The sequence below is a fragment of the Lissotriton helveticus genome, chromosome 10, assembly GCF_964261635.1.
Source record: "Lissotriton helveticus chromosome 10, aLisHel1.1, whole genome shotgun sequence".
NCBI classification, from domain to species: domain Eukaryota; kingdom Metazoa; phylum Chordata; class Amphibia; order Caudata; family Salamandridae; genus Lissotriton; species Lissotriton helveticus.
Window position 1 is genome coordinate 1,189,940,390 of NC_136071.1, and position 25,303 is coordinate 1,189,965,692.

The 25,303-nt window shown below is 48.6% G+C and overlaps 1 protein-coding gene across 2 annotated transcripts in view; it reads right to left on the reverse strand.

Annotated features, from left to right (window-relative positions):
- WIPF3 (WAS/WASL interacting protein family member 3) overlaps nt 1-25,303 on the reverse strand; it is a 197,940-nt gene that overhangs the window by 94,268 nt on the left and 78,369 nt on the right. The window contains exon 1 of one of the 2 annotated variants that reach the window (XM_078664040.1): nt 11,608-11,782. The exons of the other annotated variant lie outside the window; for it this stretch is intronic. The gene's annotated coding sequence lies outside the window, so the exon portion shown is untranslated. Of the gene's footprint in view, nt 1-11,607; nt 11,783-25,303 lie in introns of those variants that run through there. 2 annotated transcript variants of the gene reach the window in all.

The following is a 25,303-nucleotide window of genomic DNA, read 5'->3' on the forward strand; positions in this document are numbered from 1 at the left end:
TGAGCAATGAAAGTGAAAGGTTTGTGGGAAATGAATGAGGAAGGGGGGGGTGTAACCTGAAAAGAGCAGAACACATTGCTTCTGTGCAGCAGCATTAAGAATCCCTCTGATGCCGAAGAATACCCCAAGCCTGGAATTAGCTGCAGACGCTGGTCTGACTCGAGGTGCAGAAGACCTGCATCTACAGGCGCAGAAGACCTGCATCTACAGGCGCAGAAGACCTGCATCTACAGGCGCAGAAGACCTGCATCTACAGGCGCAGAAGACCTGCATCTACAGGCGCAGAAGACCTGCATCTACAGGCGCATAGATCAGAACTCCGGCCTGACTTCCAAGATGCAGGCAACCACCTCCCTTTGGGGCAGTGCCCATGCTTCATCGTAACAATCGATCACGTGCACCCAGCTGCTCTGTTTCCTCAGTAACTTTTCCATCTCTCCCGGGCCCTGTGCCCCCTTGGCGAGCTCCCCGGGGGTGTAAAAGATGACCTGGTAGCAGACCCTGTCCTCCTCTTTGGTGTTGAAGCTCCCCGGGGCGCTCACTCTCTCCGCGCCGAGGATGGCCCTCAGTTTGGCCCTGCCGCCCTGCAGAGCTTTCCTGTCCTTCGGGTTCTTCTTCAGTTCCACGTAAAACCCGAGTTTAGTGCTTCTGTCGCCGATGGCCAGGTCCACGCGCTGCCCCCGCGTGGCAGCGGGCGCGTCTACTTCCGGGTTTGTTTTGGTTCCATTAGACCCACGCACTTCCGGGTCAGGCCCGCTTACCCGGCCCGCGGGAGTGTACGTTTCAGAGACATGGACTTCCGGAGACGGCGGAACTCGTGGGTCCCCGCGCACTTGCACTTCCGGTTCACCACGCACTTGCACTTCCGGGTCAGCCGCTCCGCGCGGCTCCTCTTCCGGTCCGGTGAACGCTGCCAGGTACGCGCAGCGGAGGCCGAGGCGGTCCCAGTGGCGGCCCCCCAGCAGGCCCTTCACCTCCTGGAAGAGGCTGAAGCTCAGGGCGGTCTCGTCGGCGAGGAAGGCCGCCAGCTTCTCCTCGCGCAGGACCACCCTCTGCGCGATGCCCGCCACCTGCCAGTACTCGGAGCTGTACCAGACTCTCTTGCGCTCAAAGTCCCTGATCACCCTCTGCGCCAGGACCTCCAACACGGCGGGGGCAGCAGGTCCCAGCCGCAGGTGGGCTCCGAGAGCAGGCGGGCCAGCGTCTGGGGGGGCCGCCATGCTGGTGACGCTCTCCAGCAACCGATCAGCGCAGCGCTGCACCGCGCCGCGCTCCGGCGGCCTGTCCCCCTTGGGACTCCCCTCCTTGGGACTCTTTTTCTTGGGACTCTCCTCCGTGGGCAGGTCGTCCTCCCGAAGGCGCCGCCGCAGCAGCCGCTCGCAGGCCTCCTCCAGGACCCTCCTCACGTACACCCGGGCGCCGAGGTCGTGGGCCGGCATCAGGGAGGTCGCTGCAGCCATCCCGGGGGTCCAGCAGTCTTAGTTTGCAGGGAGAGGCGTCTTCAGCTGAGGACTGAGGTGTGCGAGAGAGAACCGGCCAGACTCCATTCTTCTTATCTTGCAAAACCTCCTCCCGGGCAGCCTGGATCCCCGCCTTTTAAAAAAAAAATATTTATTTATGCGTTTTTATATAGCGCGGTCTTTACCCGAAGGTGTCAGAGCGCTTAACTTTGTAATTGGATCCCTAACTGCCCTGTATTAAGCTGGAAGATGAGGGCCCCTGCGAAGTGCTGGCATGGGGTCAACCTCTTGAAGCAGCAGAGCTGGCATGAAAGAGGGCTGACGTAGAGCAGGTGGAGACCCCTGTTAAATACAGGTTTTGCAGGGTGTGATCTGGGCCACAGAATGGGTGAATGGAAGGCGAAAGGTGTTATTTAATTAAAAAATATATCTTTTTGTGTTTTTATTTCGGAACCTTTCCACGTGCTTTCCACAATGCGGACAGCTGTTGCAACAAGCATTTGCAATGCAATAGGTCTCGCATTGACGCGAGTTTGAGCTAATGACATTGGCTTTTTTTCTGTTCAAAACATAAATAAAAGGCATTTGCCATTTGCAATGTCAATCGCTCAAACTAGCATAATTGCGACACCTGTTGCATTGTAAATGCTTGTTCTCTCTTTTGCTGAGGGTCAAACAATGAGGATGTGGAAAATATGCGCCTGGGCCTCAAAGTGCCACTCGTGCCCGAGAGGGGTCGGGCAGAGACCAGGGAGGAAAGGAAGCAGAAACTTATCAAGAATGAGGCAGAGGAAAAACAAGCATTGGGTGGTGGGAGAAGGACATGCAGTGAATTCAAGACTTGCTGCATTGGTCCTTGGCAGCGCCCGGGGCGGGCTCCGCAGAAAAGCTTTAGACCTCTGCACTGATTTATTTATGCATAAGTTAACGCCGCATCTACAGTAGATTATCACTGGTATACCTCAAATAAAAGGAGCTTTTTGGTCCTGGGCGCGATTCTTTACTCTGCACCAGTGGCTTGAGTTCACGGAAAAGTAATATTGACAGGAGCAGTATTAATGATAATTTCTTGCTACATACAATGCTATTACAGTTACTAGGCGCTATAAATAATAGTTGCTGTGCCTCTGACCCAAGTTAGTGATACTCGATACCACAAAGAACTCTAAAAGGTAAGTCCTTCACTGCAGCTATCGTTTTTCGGACAGCCTGCTAGTATGTGTATCTGTAATGGACTCTGTGACGTCATCACACATACTTAAAACCATAACTTTCTAAACACAGAGGAACGGATAGATGTACGAACTCTTTTCATATCTGTTGTTCAATTTTGAGATAATTTCAAAAATTCACCTGTTCAGTTCATGTTGTATGATTGAAATTGTTTATATGGTTTGTTGTCAACTGAAATAAACGTATCTATTGACTGTCTATAGCGCCAAGACACCTCCGGGTAATTGCCTGTTTTAAAAGTTATATTAACATAACATAAACCTAGTGATCCCAAAAGTGATTTAAATCACCTTAATAAAGAAGATAAAAAGGGGTGGGGCGGCCGCTCTCTGCTGTGCCTGAGAACTCAACTCACCCCTAGTGCATAAAGTGCCACAGCTTTCAGTGAGGACACCCTTCTAGTGCCCCGAAGTCCACAATTCAGGCATCTATGCACCTACACCCTGTCCTATAAGTTACTGGGCAATCCAGTCTGCACAGCCTTAGGACATAAGTCCATTCAGTGCTGTAGGGTCAAACTTCCCGGCACTGTGCCAGTACTTAATTTGTGAAAAAATAAGTGCCCGGGCCCTTGTCAGGAGGACACTGGAGCTTGCACCACCTTTGCCCGCGCTGCCGATGACCGTATCAACACAACTGAGCGTCAATTCAGACTATTCCAACCCCCTGAAGTTATTAGAATAGTTGGGAGGCAGGCGTTAGTCATTTTTAAGGTATATAGAATAAACAAACAACTGTTGTGCTCGCCTGTAACTTAAATAAACAGCGCCACCATGTGGCAGACTGTCATAGGTGCTGGTGTTGACCATTAAGTGCCAGTGCTGAGCTCTGGAAACCCCGGCTCAAATGAAGCACCGGCTGTGACCCAGTGACACCCTATGCCTCATTTTCTCTGTCTCTGGCACACATGGAAGGTGTGCTTCTGCACAAAAACCGTGCCACGAGTCTCCAAACAGGTGCTGCAGTGTTCGCTTATATACCAAAGGGGATGAAAAGGTCTGGAAAGTGTGGTAACACAAAGAAACTACAAAAGAAGTGGAAACCAGAGTGGCAGTTGGCCGAGATATTCCCATCAAACCACCCTAACTTGGCGGAGTTTCATCATATGGGATATTTGTAGGAGCACCCGACTCTACCGCCCAAACCATCAGCTGATGGTGCGGGAGTGGATGAAGATCTTACACTCGTGCCAAACTTACACTCGTGGAGTGGTGATGGAAGTGTATGTGCAGTGCTGTGGTGAGAAAATGTTAAAATTAACGACTCAGACAAGAGCACATTTAATAAAGAAAGTCCGAGTGTTAAAGTTAAAAACACGCCAGGTAGTTGGAGCTAATGACTACACTGTGGCGCTGTGCAGGTGGTCAACATGTTTCAGCCCTCTAGACGTTTCGTCAGGCTTTCGTCAGGACCAAAGATTTAAAGCTACTGCCACTAAAAGTGAATTATAATAAAGTGAAGTGGGAACATAAATAAAATGCAATCAGCTACCATGAACTTGGAGCCCCAATGTCCATATGTAGAGGGTATTTTCCTTTCACAATCCTGAAAATATAAACAAGATTATGTGCATTACTAATATAATATATACCACAAATTCATAGCAAAACATATGTGTACCACACCATGAACGGGATCAAGAGATGTCCCGCCCAACAGTAGAATCAACTTTACTCATTCACAGAACACACCTCTTATGTCTGTGAGTACTCACCAAGCTTTGCAAGGAAGTGGACCTCACCTCACCCGGCAACCGCTCGGGAATATGAGGCCCCGCTCTAAAAGTGCATAAGAAAGCAGAATATCCATCAGAATTATGAGCTTTCCACCATTAGTTGCAGCACTTGTTATCCACCACCAATCAACTGTGAACTTGCTTAAAAAGACCATAACACAACTTAAAGGGGAGGTAATGAATGTAGGTGATGATATGCTGTGGCCAAAAGAGAATTAGACTCTGGCCAGGACAGCTACAACAACTAGAAAAATTAGTTAAGTAGATATCATCACCTACATTCATTACCTCCCCTCCCCTTTAAGTTGTGTTATGGTCTTTTTAAGCAAGTTCACAGTTGATTGGTGGTGGATAACAAGTGCTGCAACTAATGGTGGAAAGCTCATAATTCTGATGGATATTCTGCTTTCTTATGCACTTTTAGAGCGGGGCCTCATATTCCCGAGCGGTTGCCGGGTGAGGTGAGGTCCACTTCCTTGCAAAGCTTGGTGAGTACTCACAGACATAAGAGGTGTGTTCTGTGAATGAGTAAAGTTGATTCTACTGTTGGGCGGGACATCTCTTGATCCCGTTCATGGTGTGGTACACATATGTTTTGCTATGAATTTGTGGTATATATTATATTAGTAATGCACATAATCTTGTTTATATTTTCAGGATTGTGAAAGGAAAATACCCTCTACATATGGACATTGGGGCTCCAAGTTCATGGTAGCTGATTGCATTTTATTTATGTTCCCACTTCACTTTATTATAATTCACTTTTAGTGGCAGTAGCTTTAAATCTTTGGTCCTGACGAAACGTCTAGAGGGCTGAAACATGTTGACCACCTGCACAGCGCCACAGTGTAGTCATTAGCTCCAACTACCTGGCGTGTTTTTAACTTTAACACTCGGACTTTCTTTATTAAATGTGCTCTTGTCTGAGTCGTTAATTTTAACATTTTCTCACCACAGCACTGCACATACACTTCCATCACCACTCCACGAGTGTAAGTTTGGCACGAGTGTAAGATCTTCATCCACTCCCGCACCATCAGCTGATGGTTTGGGCGGTAGAGTCGGGTGCTCCTACAAATATCCCATATGATGAAACTCCGCCAAGTTAGGGTGGTTTGATGGGAATATCTCGGCCAACTGCCACTCTGGTTTCCACTTCTTTTGTAGTTTCTTTGTGTTACCACACTTTCCAGACCTTTTCATCCCCTTTGGTATATAAGTGATTGTTGTTGGAGATGGGATGATAGGTCTTTAAATATATCTCCTTTGACCCTTCTCAAAAAATTTTTAGTTCTTGGCTGCAGTGTTCGCCCACAGTGGTACTCCTTTTAACCGCATGCGTGCGGCATGATTTCCGCCCGCACGCTGACAATTTGTAAAGCCCATTATTCATGACGAGCTGGGCTCGTCATGAGCGTGCGAGGAGGCTACCTCATGACGAGCCCAGCTCGTCATGAGCGTCGAAGGGGTTAACACAAGTGTCTATCAGCCTCATACCTGCAAATGGCAGCTGAGTTTTTTACATGTACCCCAGTAGAGACACTTCCTTCTGGTACTTCCAGGGTATATCAGTGCATTTACATGACGGGGGTCCCATGATTACCTCAGATTGTATGCAGTGAGCATGAGAGTATGAGGACATGACATGTGGGCACCCATGATTAAGATTTCTAAGGTGTGTTTGTGGCCCCTGATGTTGTAGGGTGTTCCAGAAGATTTAATGGTGGCCAATGCTGTTTCCTCCCCTCTTCCCTGTCTGTCCCCACACACTCCCCGGTTTTCTCCCTCACTGCAGACACCATTTTAAAGGGGAGTGTGAATTCACGTGCACTGAATGACCCTCCAGCATCGTTGTGCTCACTGAACGTGGACCACGCAGTGTCCAACAGGTCAGCCTGTCACCTGAGAGGAGCAAAACTTGTAGTAGCCAATCACATGGCAGAAACTGCACGCCTTATACAAAGAGCTGGGCTGATCCATAGCCCTGTTCTGCTGAAGAAGACCCCATAACAGCAGCTGCCTCACCAGAGGTAGTCCAGATCCCATGTAACAAACAGGGAGAGGCCAAGCCCCTGAAGCCAGGTTAACATCAAACTGAGTTGCACCTGGAATCAAATTGCCCTTTGACACAATTGTCTTCTCCCACACGTTTGGGGCTACTATTGAATACGAGTGGTCAGTTGGCTCAGTGCTCAATTTGAGCAGGAGGTTTCCAGTGCTTGGTGCCGGCACTTAATTGTGAATACTGGCACTTATGGCAGTCTGCCACATGGTGGCGCTGTTTGTCTAATTTAGAGATAAGCACAACAACAGTTGTTATTAATTCAATTACATTAAAATGACTAATACAGACACCCAATACTTTCTCATGGCTTTGGGGGTCTTGCAATAGTCTGAATTATCACATATGTGGGTGGACGAGGGTTAGTAGTTGTGCTGGTACTGTCATTGGCAGTGCTGGCAGGGGCAATGGGCGGTGCAAGCAGAAGTGGCCTCCTGACAAGACTGTAGGGCACAGCCACTGTACAGACTAGATACAAGTCGCCATGTTTGCCGTACCAAGTGTTTACCTTTTACTTAACCGTTTCCCTGCGGCGCACATTTCCCCGCTGTGCGGGCGAAATCTATGCATGCGCAAATCGGACAGTCCCCAGCCATCCGACGCACATGCCCACCGTCAGGTGGCCGGGGGCCGTCCGACGCACGGAAAGGGTTAAATGAACTCTGCACACCAGTGTAGAGAACGGTGGAGACCAGAGTGACCATTCTGACTGTCTCCCCTGCAGAAGCAGAAAATGCACCTTAGATCTGAGGGCGACGCCTGTACAGCTGTAACCTGAGATAGATAGAAGGGAGGCTGGCTTGTGAGTAAAGACCCTACCACAGGTCCTTCCTTCGAGCCTGTCTCTCAAGACCTGAGCTCCTAGCACTGAAGGCCTGCACCAACCATCTGCGCTGTGGCCCAGCCTGAAGAAGGCTCTGAGTTTCAGCGGTACTAGTGCGAGGAGCCGTGCGCCACTGCACAGTTACGTGGCACTATACTGAGGTCGATAACATCCACCTACAATAAATTTGCATCCAGTACATCGCCTACCACTATATCATTAAGGTAGGTATAGTATTTGTATTTTTTATCTAAATCTATGGTTACCTCTATGCTGTGGCTAGGTTTTTGGAATGTGGTAATGGATGTGAAGGGCCTGCCATGGGATATAAGCAGGGCCACTGGAATTATGTGATTGTGAAGCCATGGTGAAGTCCGCATAGTTAAAGATTTGCCACATACACCCCCATCTGCCACATAATCTGCAGATTTGAACAAAAAACTATTATTTCTAGCTCAAAAGGTTGAAAAGTTACTAAAAATGCAGCAGAACATGTTGCCACGCCGGGGAAGGCCGTTTGCAAAGCTGGACTGATCATCTGTCTGTTGGTTTTTGCTATGTTTGGGAGTTAAATTGTTTATTTTCATGTACCACCAAGGTCCACATAGTGTTACTAAGTTTAAAAATGACAAAATAATGAAGTCATACTACTTCAAAATGTGTTGTATTATGCCGCATAATTTGCCTTTTCTTGCAGCATAATTTACTCAACCATGCCACATAATTTGGCATTTCCTTGCAACATTATTCCAGTGGCCCTGGATATAATGAATGTGGTCTAGTGGGGGCCCCACTGCTGCACACATCAAAACATCAGATTATCCAAAGAAGGCTGAGTGACGTGACCCTGGTGTGAGGTCTGTGTGCCTCTGCACGTGTTGATGCACCTGCTAACCCTAAGAACATCCTCAAGAGTGACTGCAGCATCCGACGTGATGGCCAATGAGTGACAGCGACCTGTGAAGAAGGCCCTCTGCGCCTAGAATCCTCCCTCCCCCCTCAGAGGAGCCTGCATGTGACCGTAGTGACGAGAGGGCGGTGTGTCACGGACACACCATGTGCTGCTTGCACCTGAGTCCACATCTACAAGAGTCGCTGCATGGCATGAAGGCATGTGTGATGTCACAGCACCTCCTCCCCAGATGACACTGAATGACGGCCCAGCACCCCCTCCCCTGATGACACTGAATGACGGCCCAGCACCCCCTCCCCTGATGGCACTGTGTGACGGCCCAGCACCCCCTCCCCTGATGGCACTGTGTGACGTCACAGCGCCCCTCTCCCCAGATGACACTGTGTGATGTCACAGCGCCTGCTCCCCAGATGACACCGAGTGACGTCACAGCACCCCCTCCCCAGATGACACTGTGTGATGTCACAGCGCCTCCTCCCCAGATGACAGTGACGTCACAGCACCCCCTCCCCTGATGGCACTGTGTGACGTCACAGCACCCCCCCCCCTTGATGGCACTGTGACATCACAGGCACCCCCGTCCCCAGATGCCACTGTGTGACATCACAGCGCCCCTCTCCCCAGATGGCTCTGTGTGACGTCACAGCACCCCCCTCCCCAGATGGCACTGTGGGACATCACAGCATTCTCCTTCCCAGATGGCATTGTGTGACGTCCCAGCACCCCCTCCCCTGATGGCACTGTGTGACATCACAGCGCCCCTTCCCCAGATAGTACTGTGTGACATCACAGCACCCCTTCCCCAGATGCCACTGTGTGACGTCACCGCACCCCCTCCCCAGATGGCACTGTCTGAAGCCACAGCACCCCCTCCCCAGATGCAGTATGTGATGTCACAGCACCCCTCTCCCCAGATGGCACTGTGTGACGTCACAGCGCCCCTCTCCCCAGATGGCTCTGTGTGATGTCACAGAAACCCCTCCCCAGATGGCACTGTGGGACATCACAACACTCTCCTTCCCAGATGGCATTGTGTGACGTCACAGCACCCCCTCCCCTGATGGCACTGTGTGACATCACAGCACCCCCTCCCCAGATAGTACTGTGTGACATCACAGTGCCCCCTCCCCAGATGGTGCTCTGTGAAGTCACAGCACTCCCTCCCCAGATGCCACTGTGTGACATCCCCTCCCCAGATGGCACTGTCTGAAGCCACAGCACCCCCTCCCCAGATGGCACTATGTGACATCCCCTCCCCAGATGGCACTGTCTGAAGCCACAGCGCCCCCTCCCCAGATGCCACTGTGTGATGTCACCACACCCCCTCCCCAGATGGCACTGTGTGACGTCACAGCACCCCCTCCCCAGATGGCACTGTATGGCATCACAGCACCCCTATCCCCAGATGGCACTGTGTGACATCACAGCACCCAATCTCAGATGGCACTGTGTGACATCACAGCACCCCTCTCCCCAGATGGCACTGTGTGACGTCACAGCACCCCCTCCCCAGATGACACGGTGTGACGTCACAGCACCCCCTCCCCAGATGGCAGCGGTCTCTGACCTGACAAGGAGGTCCATGTGCCTTAGTCACTGGTGCTGCGCGAGTTGTTGTGGAAAAGTGCAGCGTTGCACCACAGAAGTGCCAGGACAAGCACTTCCCATCCTTCCACTGCAGCACCTCAGCGACCAAGAGAACGCGCAGCACAAAGTGACGTAGGTCCGCGATCGAGTGTCAGCGCTCACTTCCTTAACCCGACACTGCGCCTGGCCCGTAGGTCAGGTTACACCTTTGCAACTGTATCGGTTTCAAAGGTGAGCAGAACCGGAGGGACAAAGAGTTACAATGTAACCGAGATATTTGCAATCGAAACTAACTTACCAGAAGGCTCATTTAGTTGCTAAGCATACTGCTCCTTTGTGTAAATAAAAGTCTTATCTTTTGCACAAAGGATAATATATTTATAGATATGTGCACCAGCAGGGCACCCCACCTTTCCGGAGTATCACCATGACCCTTTGACCCGCCAACACCCTGACAGTCGGTGCCTAGAAGCAGTAGTTAGTTATTCAGAGCCTCCCAGCAGCATCTGTCTCCAAGAGCAGCGCAGCACAGGGCACAGAGCAGCGCAGCACAGGGCACAGCTAATGTGTAGTTGTCGTTGAGTCACACAAGCCCAGGTGAACTTGCCTGACCCCAACACACAACAAAGACAACACTATGGACTGAGGTCATCAGCCCAGAAAATAAACTCCAGGTGGATTTTCAGAATAATGATCTCTGGTGGATCTAATTATATGTCATGTGGCTGTCCTGAGACTGAGAGTGTATTTTACAAGGGAGAGGAGTTGCCCTGACGGCTAGGGCACTCAACCTTGAATCTGGGGAACTGTGTTCGAGTCTCGGCAATGACGCTGAACATCCTGTGATTCTGGGCAAATCACTTAATCTCCCCATGCCTAACAAAAATGAATGTGTCCTTATGTAATGCAACTGTTGCTATGTAAAGCGCTCTGATACCCAATTCGGGTCAAGTTTGCGCTATATAAAACTCTGTTAAAATAAAAAATAAAAAACGTTCTTCCCTATGCATGGACCTGCAGGCCTCTGTGTCTGATGCTGGTTCCCTGCCCCACTCCAGAACATCACATTTGTGCCTGTCACTTATTTCTTGATGTGACCCAATCCAGCGGTGTCAATCATTTCTACTCCCGCATGACTAGACCGAGACCACCGTACTTGACAAGGACGTCCTCTTCGCCATCTTGGGTGAGGGTCACTCGGCACAACAATCCTTTCTGATCTCTCTGCTGCCTTGGTTACGGTGGATCACTCTAGTGCGCGGCCCTATCTTACAAATATGGCGAGTGCCAGAGATGCGATTCTAGCTCGGGTCTCCTTATTCTGCTGGAGCACGTGAGCTTGGATTGAGTCATGGCGGCCGCGAAGCAAGCACTTCAAGCGCAGACATGTCTGTCCTTGACCTGTGTACTGTTTACATTTAGCCAGTACGTCCTCGCTCCTGGAACTCAGAAAGGGACTCAAGCAGGGGCGGATGGTGACATTTAAAAGTGATGCGGCGTAAAACAATTGTCGTACTTCACTGAAGCAAGCCTGAACCACCTACGGGGGGTTCGGGGGTTATCCCTCTGAGAAACGTTTGAAAAAAGAGTGGGCTAATGATGCCCCAAAATAACTGGCTGACTGTTCACATGTGCTGTACGGAGCAGGTGGAATTTAAGATTAAGAGAGCTGGAGAGCAGAGACCCTGACTCATGCCTAGCTCACACTCAAAACGCTGACTTCCAGTTACAAAAATCAATTTGCAAGAGCAGAGCATGAAAAGCTATTACACTTTTAGCTAAATGTCTCCTTACCGCCTCTCTTCTAGTTTGCATCTCTCCCAGCCTGTATTTCTCCTTGTACACATGACATCTCTCCCTGCTGCCTCTCTTCCCGTCTGCGTCTCTCACTGTACACAGCTCTCCATGTCTGCATCGCTCCGTCTGCCCCTCTCCCTGTACACATATCTCCCTGCCGCATCTCTTCCAATGAATCCGCACCTCTCCGTGCTGACGCCTCTCCCTCCTGCACCCTGCCCTTTGCCCTCCTTCCTCATACTCAGCTACCAGATCTATAAGTACACACAGGATATGTATTTAGGCCTCAGCATTGACAAAGTCTGTAGGTCTAGCGTGTAAGTGAATATACAGCAACTGGTATCCAGGGCCGGACTGGCCGTAGCGGGCACCGGGCAATCCCCCGGTGAGCCGCACGGGTGGGGGGCCGATTTTGTTACAGGGCCGTTTTTGCAGCATAGCATAGCAAAATCGGCCGAAGACCGGCCCTGGCAAAGAGCTCGGCAGCACCCACAACCCCCCAGGGGGGAGTGTGGCCGGCCGAGCACTTTGCCAGGGCCGGTTTTGGTTCCCAGTCCAGCCCTGCTGGTATCACGTATTTTTAAACTTTTACAAAATGTGATGTGGAGAAAAGATACACTCTCTCCTTTTAAACGTAAAACGTATCAGTAGTATCCGTCAGACAAAGCTCGTGTTATTGCACGAGTTCCAAAGAAAAAGTGCAATATCGGTTTGCTTCTCATATTTTTAATTTTTGTAATCGCTGTTCATTGCCCTGTGTGTGATTGTTAGAAATGTCTGAGGGACAGATTAAATGAATTACAGGCAAAATAAGCGTATGCTACATTCTGGCAAAGTGACATGGCGAGTTAACGATGAACGCTTGCTGCTGACACCCACGGTGATCTAAAGGTCACAGTGCCCAACCTTGCAAGGCAGACTCGGCCGTGCACCCTCCTGAGCTCGTAGGTTAAATATCACTAACTTAGGTAATAGTAGCGCCTTCTATTTCGAGTGCTTAAAATCGGCAGCGCGCTGCGTGAGGCACTACAGATTAGGATCTCTGCACAAGCCCACATTGACTCTTACTGGTGAGAAAAAAACGCCACCTTTGGTCCAACTAATGTGCAGCGCTTAGAACGCGCCAGAGTGCAGCATGAAGGAAAAAACATATCAGCATTTGCTCAGCAATGGTTCCGCATCAATTTTCTCATTATTGCTGTGCAGTCGCGGCTCACGGGGGAGGGGGGGATGTCGTGGGAGGGGATGTTGCGCGGGGGGGAAATTAAATATAATAAAACTAAAATGACCTCACCGCCAGTCCTCTCCGGGTCCGTGCCACCTCTGCTCCGTAGTCCGCATGGCGCCGCCGCCTTCACGTCACGATTCGAATGGCACTGGTCGTGACTGGCAGCCCCTCTCAGCCAATCCTGGCGCTGCTGCAGTGCCAGGACTGGCTTGGGGCACAGAGTACTCTTCGCCCGCAGCAAATCCCCATCAGGAGCCCTTTGGTCTCCTAATGGGCATGCGCAAAAAAGTCAAAATACAAGTGCGCATGAGTGGGCACGGTGCGAAAATTCGCCCTCCGACCCCACTCATGCGCCCTTGTGCTGCTGCATGCCCCTTGTGACGTCTGACTGACAATCATGTCAGTCAGCATGACGCCAGACCGCCCACCCCCTTCAGACTCTGAAGGGGGTGGGCGGTCTGACGTCATGCTGACTGACATGATTGTCAGTTCTCCCGCCTTGGCGTCTTTGAACTTAAGTTCAGAAACGTCGAGGGAGCTGCGGGCGGCTGCGGGTGGGGGGGGCTACGCCCCCACGCCCCAATGGACGCACCGCGCCTGGACTCAAGACCTGGCTCTTCGGCTGAGCCCAGCAATAATCTAGTGCCTGGATACCCTCCTGTGCGATTAGCCATGCTCTACAAATGCGAGTAGATTGATTGATCCGTTTAGAAAGCACAGGTGATTGTCTGAATATGACGCCAATGGTGCTTGTGTCTAGAGACCCAATGACTCTAGAATAACACAAGGGCCCAGTAACTATGTATCCAGAAAAGGTGGGTTCAAAGGTTACAATCTGGACAGATGTGTGGGCTCGGGAGGAAGGTCTCATAAGACTAGGGGTGGGCGGAATTTGTGTAGTTGTGCTGCACAAAGCTCCGCGAAACGGTAAAAAATCTCAGCGAGCATGCAGACTTCAGTGAACACGCAGAATTGCTTGTTCTGCCCGTTTGTAATGCATTTTTTCCTGTTCGCGAACACTGTTTGCATGCTAGAGGGAAAACATCCTGCGAACCTGCATTTTGAAAGCACGAACAAGCAAAAAATTGTGCAAAGCCGCGGATCACTGAATTTTTGGCAATTTTGTGTTTTCCGCGGAACGTGAAATTACACAAATTCCGCAAATTCTGTGAGCGGAACGAAATTTACTGCCCAGTCCATATAAGACGTTATACAAGAAGGGTTAACCCAAACGGCACTGGGACTTGGGTAGTCAATGTTACATATAAAGGGGTCCCAGTTGGAACAAATTCTCGCGCACAGAAAAAAGAAAATTTCAAGAAAAATCACAATGTTTAACACTATATTTTTGAGTGATGTTTTTAATTCACATCCTCAGTAGCAAATCAATTACATGTACATTTCCTAAATATAGTACACTTATTCTTAATGCCCAAAGAAGGGGGGGCATGGGAAAGGAGGACATACTATCTGCTTTTGCCTAGCCACTAACAACAGATCATTTTTGACTGTGTTTATTGTACTGGTATAGCAATACCAATTTATATAGAAATACTTGAATGGCAATGCGATTATGCCCTTGTGGTATCATTTTCAAAATGTATAAATGACCACTTGTGATTTCTTTTGCAACTTGTCTATACCCACACTACCCTCTCTACTCTAACCCCCTCACTTACTACTGCGGATGTGAATTAAAAACATCACTCAAAAATATAGTGTTAAAGATTGTGATTTTTCTTGAAATTTTCTTTTTTCTGTGCGCGAGAATTTGTTCCAACTGGGAAACCTTTATATGTAACACAGTCCATATAAGACAGCACTGGTTCAAACAAGCTTAAAGGGAGCTTGGAGCCACAGAGACTACCCTGCTGCCCACAGCACACCCAGGGGGTGAGTGCTAGGGGTGGCCAGGCCCAGCAGTGGGGTGCAGGGTCAGCGGCCGCCCATCTGAAAGACCAAGCAGCTGAGAATACTCCGATCTTTTCATCACTGACGTTTAGTTTCTGTTTCTGCAGTTGTCAGTTTAGTGCCTGGACATGGTTCACCAACCGTATTGAGAGACACACGAGTGTATGAACCATTTATGTACAATATAGTGGGCATCTGCCACTGAACACACACACACACAAACCATACAACTAGAAGTTTCACACCACACTCCTGCACCGTACACTTCACACAGGACCTGCCAATCTTCTATGCACTAGAGTACAGCACATCACACACCAGACAAGTGATGCGCAAGATAACACTGAGAGATACAATATACACAAAACATAACCTATATAAACACACACAACAAAGACACAAACCATTCTACAGGGAACCTGACAAACACAGCTCCAAGCAGCATTAGAACTTAGCATTTACTGTGAGAGGGGAGAGGATGTGGCGCCAGGGCCAGAGCTGTCTACTTCGAAGCTGCGGAATCAGGTTTGAGTCTCGGCGTCGGCTCAACATCCTGTCATTCTGGCAAATCACAATATCTCCGTGCACCAGTCCACACAGGCGGAGGGCGACCTACTTGCACCAGAGGTAGAACTCGGTCTGTGCTGGGTCATGGTGGTGGGGTGGGGTAGGGTTGGGTGGGGCTTCGACTCTGCCCCAGCCCTTCTGGCCTATCAGGGACGTGGGCCTGTCGAGTCCCGTCGAGAGGACATTCTCTGCGGTTGAACGAGGCTCCCCGTAGGGGGGCAATAAAGAGGGCAGCCCTCTAGTATCATCGGGGCACCCCACACTCCCCCTTAGGGTCAGGGACTCAGGGAGGAGCCCCCCAGCCTCGTCACAGCGCGCTAGGGAGCCTCACTTCCTGGGCGCTAGGACTGGGGGAGGAGTATATAGGCCTCCCCACCATCTTGGCGCCATCTTTCGCGCACCTGACACGCCGTCTCCCACCCTACCGCTTACCCGACGTGGTTCGTGGCAGTCAGGAGGCAGAGAATATTGTAATGTCTTTTTTCATTGCAGGCGGAGTTACAGGGCGGTGTGGAAGCAGAGGGGTACAGAAGGGTACCTCTCTCTGCGCGGCACCATAGGGGATGCCAGAGCCAAATCCTAGGATGCTCATGGGAGGTTCCTGGAAAAACGTGTCGGCGGCCCGTTAGTCCTTCGGGCAGTTGTGGGCCTGAACAACTGGGGGTTTGCTATGCTACGCTCTGCCCTGAAAGGGGCATGAGTAATAAGGGACCATGTGTCAAGTGATCTGGGAAGAGGTTCACCACAAGGGGCAGCACAGATGGGGTTCACCCCAGTGCTGCTTGGCTCATCAGGCGGGCAGACGGCCCAGTAGGTTCCCTGCCATTGGATAGCCCGTAAGATAACCCACCTATTACATAACGATGTATGTAATAAACCTGCAGCAACTTTACCCAAACAAGAAATGTGTTGTTTGTTTATTTATTAGCATGCATGTTATATTGGAGGGGCGAGGAAGGCTGCCAATGGTGATACTATGCCCTGGGATGGGTTATACACGTCTCTGAAGACCCCTCAGGGGTGCTTCCACTCCCCCTGCCAGGCCCGCCACCCCCCGCCCCCCCTCTCCAGCCGCAGCTCTTATCTATGGCAGGCCACCCTTAGATCTCAGCTCTTAGCTTGTCTCAGCATCTTAATGCACCTGGCACCGTTCCCGCTGCCTGCACTCAGGGAGAGTGCCCGGTTTCTGCCCGTCCTTGGCTCCTGGCACTGCTGACATCAGCGGCTCTGTGTACTTTATTACTGAGATATGTTGTTGTACTCAGAGGCTTCTGCTCGCCCTTGGCACTGCCGGCCGCACCCGAGTCGAAGGAACAGCAGGAGCAGTGCTTAATTTGAGCCAGTGCTTTCCAGTGCTCAGCACCAGCACTTAATTGGTTTCTGGTGCTCGGCACCGTCACCTTGTTTGTCAACACCATACTTCAAACAGTAAACCACATGGTGGCGCTGCTCATCAAATTTAGAGATGAGCAGAATAACGTAGTTTAGGAATACAATCAACATTAAACTTGCTAATACCGGCCTCCCCAGCCATTCCTTTAGCTTTGGGGACCTGGAATAATCTGAACTATCACATTTACATGCGAGAGAGATGGTTAGTAGTCATTCTGACAGTGATGACAAGGGTGATGGGTGGTGTAAGCTGCAGTGGCCTCCTAATCAGAGCCCTGGCACTTAATATTTTACAAATTAAGCACTGGCAGGAGTCAGACTCCCTGTGCCTTCCCTCCCGGGCGCTGCCCAGCCCAGTGAAGGCTTGAAAGGAGGTGTGGAGGGCGAAACCCTCGGGAGTTCAAACCCCCAGAGGCCCCCGCTTATGAGGACGTGAGAGTGCCGCCCTCAGCATAACTCCAGGCTTTTACTTTCACATCCACAAGTCCGGTAGAAGCAGATCTAAAACCATCAAACACTCACTTCTGCTTTTTGGCTATGTTAGGTGGCAGTCACTGGGACAAATATTGGACACTTGCCAGTCTGGAACCACCATACGATTTTACTGAATTTAGATAAGCACATTATTCCTTAAAACAAATTCCAAGGAGCCCTTTCTAACTTTCACCCTGTGAAGTTATAAACTGTTTGTAACTGCTGTTTAACAGTTAGCCATGACTTCGGAGATTTACTCGGAGTTACTTGGGAGGGGGTGTGTTCAGTGTCAGAATTATGTACTGTACTTTAAAAGAGGGGAGTTAAGTTTCAGTCCCAGCTCTACCACACTTTATGAAATTGTGTGCTCCTGGGCAAAGCACCCTGGCGAGCTCAGAATGACTTTGTAGAATAAACGTCACCCAGTACTTCTGTAAGGAGGGTGGGGGGCTCTCTACCTCACGAACATTCCTTGGAGGGGCCCAATCATCTAATCGACACATGCATTATTATTATTTTGACATACATTAGTTTCAGACCTGGGGAGTGGTATGAAATTCTGCAAAGACTTTAGCTGCTGCGATGTACAAATGAACAGCAGGGACACCGTGAGCTTTCACTCACCCACACTAAGGAGGCTGCAGGCTCCAAGCACAAGGATTCCCAGAAAAGTGAGTACAAATGTGTATATAATTAGGATATAGATTTAATTAGGGTATGTTTTCTTTTCTCCCTGTTCTGAGGCTATTTCTAACTTGCAGCATTACATGAAAAATATATGAAAACGTTAACAAAAGAAAAGTTTTAGCTTGTCATTGGCCGAATGAAAGAACATTCTACGCATCATACAACATTCATATGCATGTAGATGGTTACAAAGGATAGAATAATTCCTTCAGCAGGGAGCTATGGGCAGGGTACTGGAATTATGTGATTGGGCGGATGCTGTGTTTTTCTCAGAGTTACGGATTTGCCACATAACCCACTACCTTCTGCATAATCTGCTGATTAAAATAAAAATATTCTAGCTCAAACGCTACTAAAAAGACAGCAACGTGTTGATGCACTCTGGAAGGTCCTTTCCAAAGGTTGACTGGTCACCTTTCGGTTGCTTATCGCTATATTTAGGTGTTGAACTGGTACCAGCGAGGTGCATTCTATGCCCAGACAATGTTAACAAGTGTACAAATAATTGAATCATACTATCACAAAATGGGCAGCATCACGCCGCATAATTTGACTTTTCTTGCTGCATAATTTAGTTAGCCCTGACCCAAAATTTGGCCCTCCCCTGCCGCATAATTCCAGAGGCTCTGCCTATGTGTAACCGGTAAGAAACCTTAATGATTCTGAGCACGGTCATCTCAGGATTTCATTCTCATGAGTCTGATAAAATGAATGTATGACGTTACAGCGCATACTTTTACAACGCATGCCTTTACAAAGCATTTTTTACAACGCAACATCCATTACAACGCATGCCAATTCAATTAATTTTCTAAAAACTACCTTTACAAAGCATTCCATTACAACACATACTACCTTTACAACGCATACCATTACAACGCATACCATTACATTGCATGTATGTTAAGTATTGGATAGTATAGGGGTAACATTTACTATTCTAACTCCAGGGGGGTGCAACAGTAGGGTAAGTGTTGGATAGTGTAGGGGTAAAAATTACTATTCTAACTCTAGGGGGGTGCAACAGTAGGGTAAGTGTTGGATAGTGTAAGGGTACTATGCGTTGTAATGGTATGCGTTGTACTGGTATGCGTTGTAATGACTGCGTTGTAATGACATGCATTGTAATTGTATGCGCTGTAGTGTGATGCGTTGTGATGGTTGCGTTGTAATGGCATGCGATGTAAGGGATGTTGCGTTGTAATGACTGCATTGGGATGGTAGTGCATTGTAAAAGTTGCGTTGTGAAGGTTGTTCCCCGATAAAATGGGTGTCTCATGGTCGACTAATAGGGACACTTGTAGCAAAGTAAGAGGAAGCGGATTCCACACAAAAAACAAGTGGCTTTCAACAGACTTTAAAGTTATAGCTGCCTCAGGCTATAGCACGTAAGGAAAAACAGAAATCTAAGGAACAAAATCCAACCAGTACTGAAACATAGTTGAAGTGTTTTTAAAAGAAAAATCATTACAATACTATCATTAATACATCAGTTATTACTAAACTATACAGTAGCTTGCATTGTGCAATACTGATGAATTAGTTAAGCATTGTTTATAGCACTATGATGTTTTTTTCAAAGTTCATTATCTGATGTATTTCAGTACATTTGAGCTATGAGTTTTAAGGTTCATAGTGTGCACCCATTGCGTCCTTAACTCATACGGAAAACTTTAGGTTGAATTAGTGTCTAAGCCGAGCTACGTAGTGCAGAGTATAGTTATGTTATGTTATAGGTGGTTTTGTAGCGCGCTCAATTACTCAAGAGTATCCTGGCGTAGTGGAGGAGTTATGAAGAGGTAACAGTACAGAAGACGAAAGAGACTTACATCTCCGATTTGAAAAGATGGGTCTTAAGTGCCTTTTTAAAGAGATTAAGGTTCTGATTGGCACGGAGAGCTGGAGGTAGAGAATTCCAGGCAGCTGCTGCTTTCACGGCAATAGACTGTCCACCAAGACGAAAACGTTTGACGCGTGGAACAGCCAGACGATATTGAGTGGCAGAACAGATGCCTTAAAAAATAAGATCTCAAGCTTAATAAGGAAAGCCAGAGCCGATGGAGCCCCAGGTCCGAACGGCCTCCCTCAAGCTATGTTCAAATCTGACATTAGCCTATGGTCAGAATACTTGACTCCTTTATTTCTCTACTGCAGTCTAAACAACACGGTCCCAGAATCCTGGCGAGGTGCAGTCATTCACCCAATCTACAAAGGCGGGAAGAGAAATGAGCCAAATAATTACCGAATGGTAGCACTTCCTGATGTGGAGTCTAAGTACTTTGCAAACATTCTATTGGAGGAGTTACAGGCTTGGACCGAATCAACTGCACGCCTTCCTTTCAACCAGACGGGCTTTGTGGCTAATACCGGTACCACAACCAATTTGCTAACGCTAACCGTCTTGATGGATAAAGCGACCTACAAACATATCCAGCTGCATTGCTGCTTTGTGGACTTCAAAGCAGCCTTCGATCGTGTGCCCAGGGGCCTGTTATGGCAGAAACTAAAATCGTGGGGCATTCCACAGCCTCTTCTTCAGGCAATAATTCAACTCCACACGGAAACGTGGATAAGAATCAAGCTAGGCGAAGGCTGCCATGTCTCCAGGAAGATCCAAACTGAAACCGGCGTCAAACAAGGGTGTGTATTGGCCCCACATCTTTTCAACTTGTTTATATCCGACCTCTCTCCAGTTCTCGACAGTGTAAACCGATGTACGCCGATGATCTGGTGCTTTTAAGCCACACAAAAGTGGGTCTCCAGAGACTACTGGATGAATTGCTACCCTATACAACAAGAAACCATCTAGAGCTTAACTTGTCAAAAACTAAAACCATCTCTTTTGGGAAGCAAAAAAAGTCAACAGAAAGGTGGTACTTCAACAAAACAAAGTTAGATTCAACTCCCAGTTACAAATACCTGGGCATCTTTCTAGATAGAAGAGGCTCCTTCAACAAGCACAAAGAAGCATTACAAATCAAAGCTTTGTCGTTAGACGTGGCTGCTGCAAAGTTGGCAAAACAGCTACTAGGTCCCAGCTTAACACTCATGCTGAAAGTAATGAAAGCCAAAGTAATCAACTCCCTGACGTATGGCCACAAGATCACCAAAGGGGCAACTAGCATACTAATAAACAAGTTAACAACAAAAATCTTTAAAAGAGCCTTCGGGTTGCCAAAATCTGCCTCCTCAGCTCAGGTGAGACTTGAATTGGGTCTCCAAGATCAGCATGGAGTGGAGGCAGGTGCATTCATTAAACTGTGTCATAGACTGCGCCGCGCCCAGGAGGGTTCCTTGGAGGTCCGACTTTGGCAGGAAATACAACAAAAACAGACCAGCCACAAGCATCTGCAATTCCTGGATTACAGCCTACAGTTACTAGGCGCAAAAGATCTCTGGGATATAAATCCATCTCTCCCTGTGCTAAAGTCCGCCATCAAAAAATCCATTAGAGTGTGGTCCTTTCACTCGGACAGGGCGATACTCTCAAAGAGGAGACATGCCTGGGCTGTAATCGCCAATTTTAAAGTGGGTGTTCAGCCGCTCTACTTGTCAAGCACATACACACTTTATTGGAAACGCAAGTTTTTAGCCCTGAGGATGGGAGAATGGCCCTTTCTGAAGAATCTCCCGGAATGGCGGCGACCGGGTAGTAGCACGGAATGCAGATTGTGTGGCTACCATTCAGAATCAATGGAACATATCGTCTGTGCATGCCCTGCACTGCTCACAGCCAGACAGTCACTGTTGCGAGGCCAATGTATTATGTTGGGAGTTCGATCTTGCCACCAAGCAATAATGGCCGCTCTCGACCCTGACAACACCAAGCTAAACAATGGGCTTTCGAAATTTGTCCATAAAGCGTTAAAACTCCTTGAAGCCACTCTCCAACCCAAAATCTCCCCATCATAGCAGAGCGGTTGAGTTAACAGACAACATCCAAATCAGAGACTACAAGAAACCCTGATTTATGTACTGTATCAGAACATTATCAGATCTTATGGGCCCCCCGAATCTTAAGTTATTTTAAACTAATTGTTTTAAAACTTTTATCACGGTCATTTCTATAAATTTTTGTCATGTCGTAAATTTTAAATGGTTTTTTTAACCAATCAATAAAGAACATTATTATTACAAAAAAAAGTGACAGAACGGAGGGGGCGAGTAGGAAAATATAATGAAAAACGTTTCCTCAGGTAAAGTGGGCCTTGCTCATAAACAGCTCTGTGTGCAAAGGTGAGTGCCTTAAATACAATCCGTTGAGAGACTGGAAACCAGTGCAGGCTGCGTAGATGGCAACGGGCGCTGGTCTTTCTTGAGATGTTAAAAAGGAGTCTGGCAGCAGTATTTTGTATTATCTGTAAGCGATTAGTCAGATATGCCGGAATACTGATGAACAAGGCATTAGCATTATCGAGGCGAGAGAGAATGAGAGCTCTCGTCATTGTTTCTTTCGCCACTCTGGGAAGAAGAGGAAAACATTTGCAGAGAGCTTTGAGAGTGCCAAAGCGACCGCATGTAAGTTTCTTAATATGTTCCTCAAATTTTAAATCTTCCCCGAACCATACCCCCAGGTTCTTACCCGGATTGCCCACAGAGCTGGGAGATGGAATGTCCAAAGGCCACAGAGATTCTCTGAAATGTGGAGGAAACTGCCCATAAAGTAAAATTTCAGATTTGTCTTCATTACATTTTAGCTGGGCAGATGCCAGCCAATTGAAGACTGAGGAAAGACCGGTCTGGGCGGATGAGGTGTCCAGATCCGTGGCCGGCCAAGTGAACAGCAACTGCGTGTCATCGGCGTAGGCTATTATTTTAGCGCCCAATTGTCTAGTCTGAGCATATCTGCTTTCTATGTTTGTTTAGTTATAGGCACGGCAGTATTGTTTTCCTGAATGAATAAAGCTCCTTTTATGGTCAGTTCACTCGGTACACGCTAAGCACCATTTACACAATTGCATGCCAAACACAGGTTACAAAACACGCAAACAACTAAATATCAAGGGGGTGATGGGATTTACTAGAAGTGTCTCCACTATAGGTAACGACTGCCAGAGGATGGACTGGCCAAAAGAAGCAGCAGCTCAGACAAGAAGAGCCGGACACACTCAAAGCCAGATGGGAGAAAGAGAGACCCAACACCAGGGCTCGAGTCGGGGTACCACGCAGGTGGACGGCGTCCCCCCACTTATTTTACTGGGGGGATGCAGTCCCCCCTGCCAAACAGCTGGATTTCACTCTTTGGCATCTCTGGGACAAAGAGCTTGGCACCTTTCGTGACGTCACTTCTTGTTGTGACGTCACTTCCGGTGACAGCGTCCCCCCACTTCTTTTTTTAGGACTTGTGCCCTGGCCAACACAAAATGCATTATAGGAGGAAGCACTTACCTACAACCCTGAGAGTTACCAGCAAGATCTGGTTAACCTAGGTCTAAATGAACATTTTCCAGAGTGCACTCACTACACAAGGGTTCAGCTGGGCAAAGTTGGGGGAACTAATAACAAAATGTGCCCATGAAGCTGTGACGGAGTGGGTACTTTTGCCCACATATTGAGGAGTTGCTCGATTATAGAGAAAAACTAAGTGTAAGTTGAAAAGAAGCTGGGAGTTCCACTGGCAAAGAGAGAGGCGGCACAATGATGGGCAGCCCACCACCACTAGACACAGAGAAATATACCTCGCAGTATGGACTGGTCTATGGCAGAGGCCAGGGTGGTATATTAATAGGGCTCCCGGTTTTATGGTATTTTTTTTGCCTTTTCCATCTGTATTTATCCATATTTCTTTTTTGCTAATTTTATCAGTATTTATCCATATTTATTTTGGGTTTTGTGGAAAAAGTAAGCTGAAATTAGTATATTTCCTCGTGTATTTAACGAATAAATATGCACTCATGCTTGAATGCCTGCCAGGGTTCAGTGCTGTGAACACCCACAATGCACTTATATGAAATGAAGTAAATTTCAGTTTCAACCTTGTGCATATCAACTGCTGTCAAAGCCTCTTTGCTAAAATCTCTTTCTTTTTTGACCCCCTTACCTATCAATCCACACCTCCATCGGCCTGGCAGTCATGGTAGACAGTATTTAGAATTACTCAAAAAGCAACCAAATTTCAGTTTTTATCCACATTTAAAAATAAGTACAGACAAGAAAATGACTGTTTTCTGTCTGTATTTATTTAAAAACGGAAAACAGGGAGCCTTCATTATGTGGTAAATGCGGCAAATCAATAATTATGCAAATATTGCTGCTTCCACACAGTCGCATGATTCAAGAGGCCCTGCCTATGCTGCTGAGAGGTACAGGAGCACCAGTGGGTGAGACCCCTGAAGCCAAGGTGCACAGTGCAGCATCAAAAGGGCGATGTCTCGGGCGATACACAAAAACCCGGGAAATGTATCGGGTCTAGAGATCATCAGTTCAACAAGTACCTACGTGCACCCACTGGGGTGAACCACTCAAGAACTCCATGTACCAGAGTCCCAAGGGGCAATCCGGAGGAGGGGCTAGCGGTGTGCGGTCCATTGCGATGGTTTCTACACATTGGCTCCCTTGAGCTTTGAGTCGACGGGCTCCTGGATGACGCACTGCATGCCGGTTCGGGCATCGAGGCCTTTGACAGTTGCTTGGCGGCCTTCTCTTCCACCCCAAACTATTTTCTCTACTGATGAGGGAAGTTATCCCGAAACCCGAGCCATGTCTCGGGCGATATCCAAAAACCCGGGACATGTATCGGGTCTAGAGATCATCAGTTCAACAAGTACCTACTTGCACCCACTGGGGTGAACCACTCAAGAACTCCATGTACCAGAGTCCCAAGGGGCAATCCGGAGGAGGGGCTAGCGGTGTGCGCTCCATTGCGATTGTTTCTGGGTTCACCAGGCTTCCCGGGAATAGGGCTGAGCGGATGGTGCTCTGATGGGCATTGATTGGAGGGGTTCACCAACTGCCCTCAAGAGCTCGTGCTAGGAAGGGAAGTCCAAGCACAGGGTGGAAGCTGTTCAGGTCCCCAGAGTCTGCCCCGGTGCTTTAGAAGAGGAGCGATTCGACCCATTTTTAAAGCGATCAGCAAGGTTTCCTTTGACAAGTCAGTCTGTCCTGTCCGCCTAGTATAGGGCAGCAGAGTGGCCAATGCAAGCATTAATGCATATTTACTGGTTACCACCTTGCATGCTGATGACGAGCTCAGTTCGTCATGCAGCACAGTGGCCGTGTGCTGGTGACGAGCTGAGCTCGTCATGGCCTCCGCGGAACGCCCACGCGGGGATAAGTACCCCGCTGTGCTGGGCGTTCCATTGAGCGGGCGTGGCCATGACGAGCTCAGCTCGACATCAGCACAGGGCCACCATGCAGCGTAACGAGCCGAGCTCGTCATCAGCACCGCGGCGCCGTGCGCGGCCCCCTCCCCCTGCGCCACGGGGGAATTAGCCC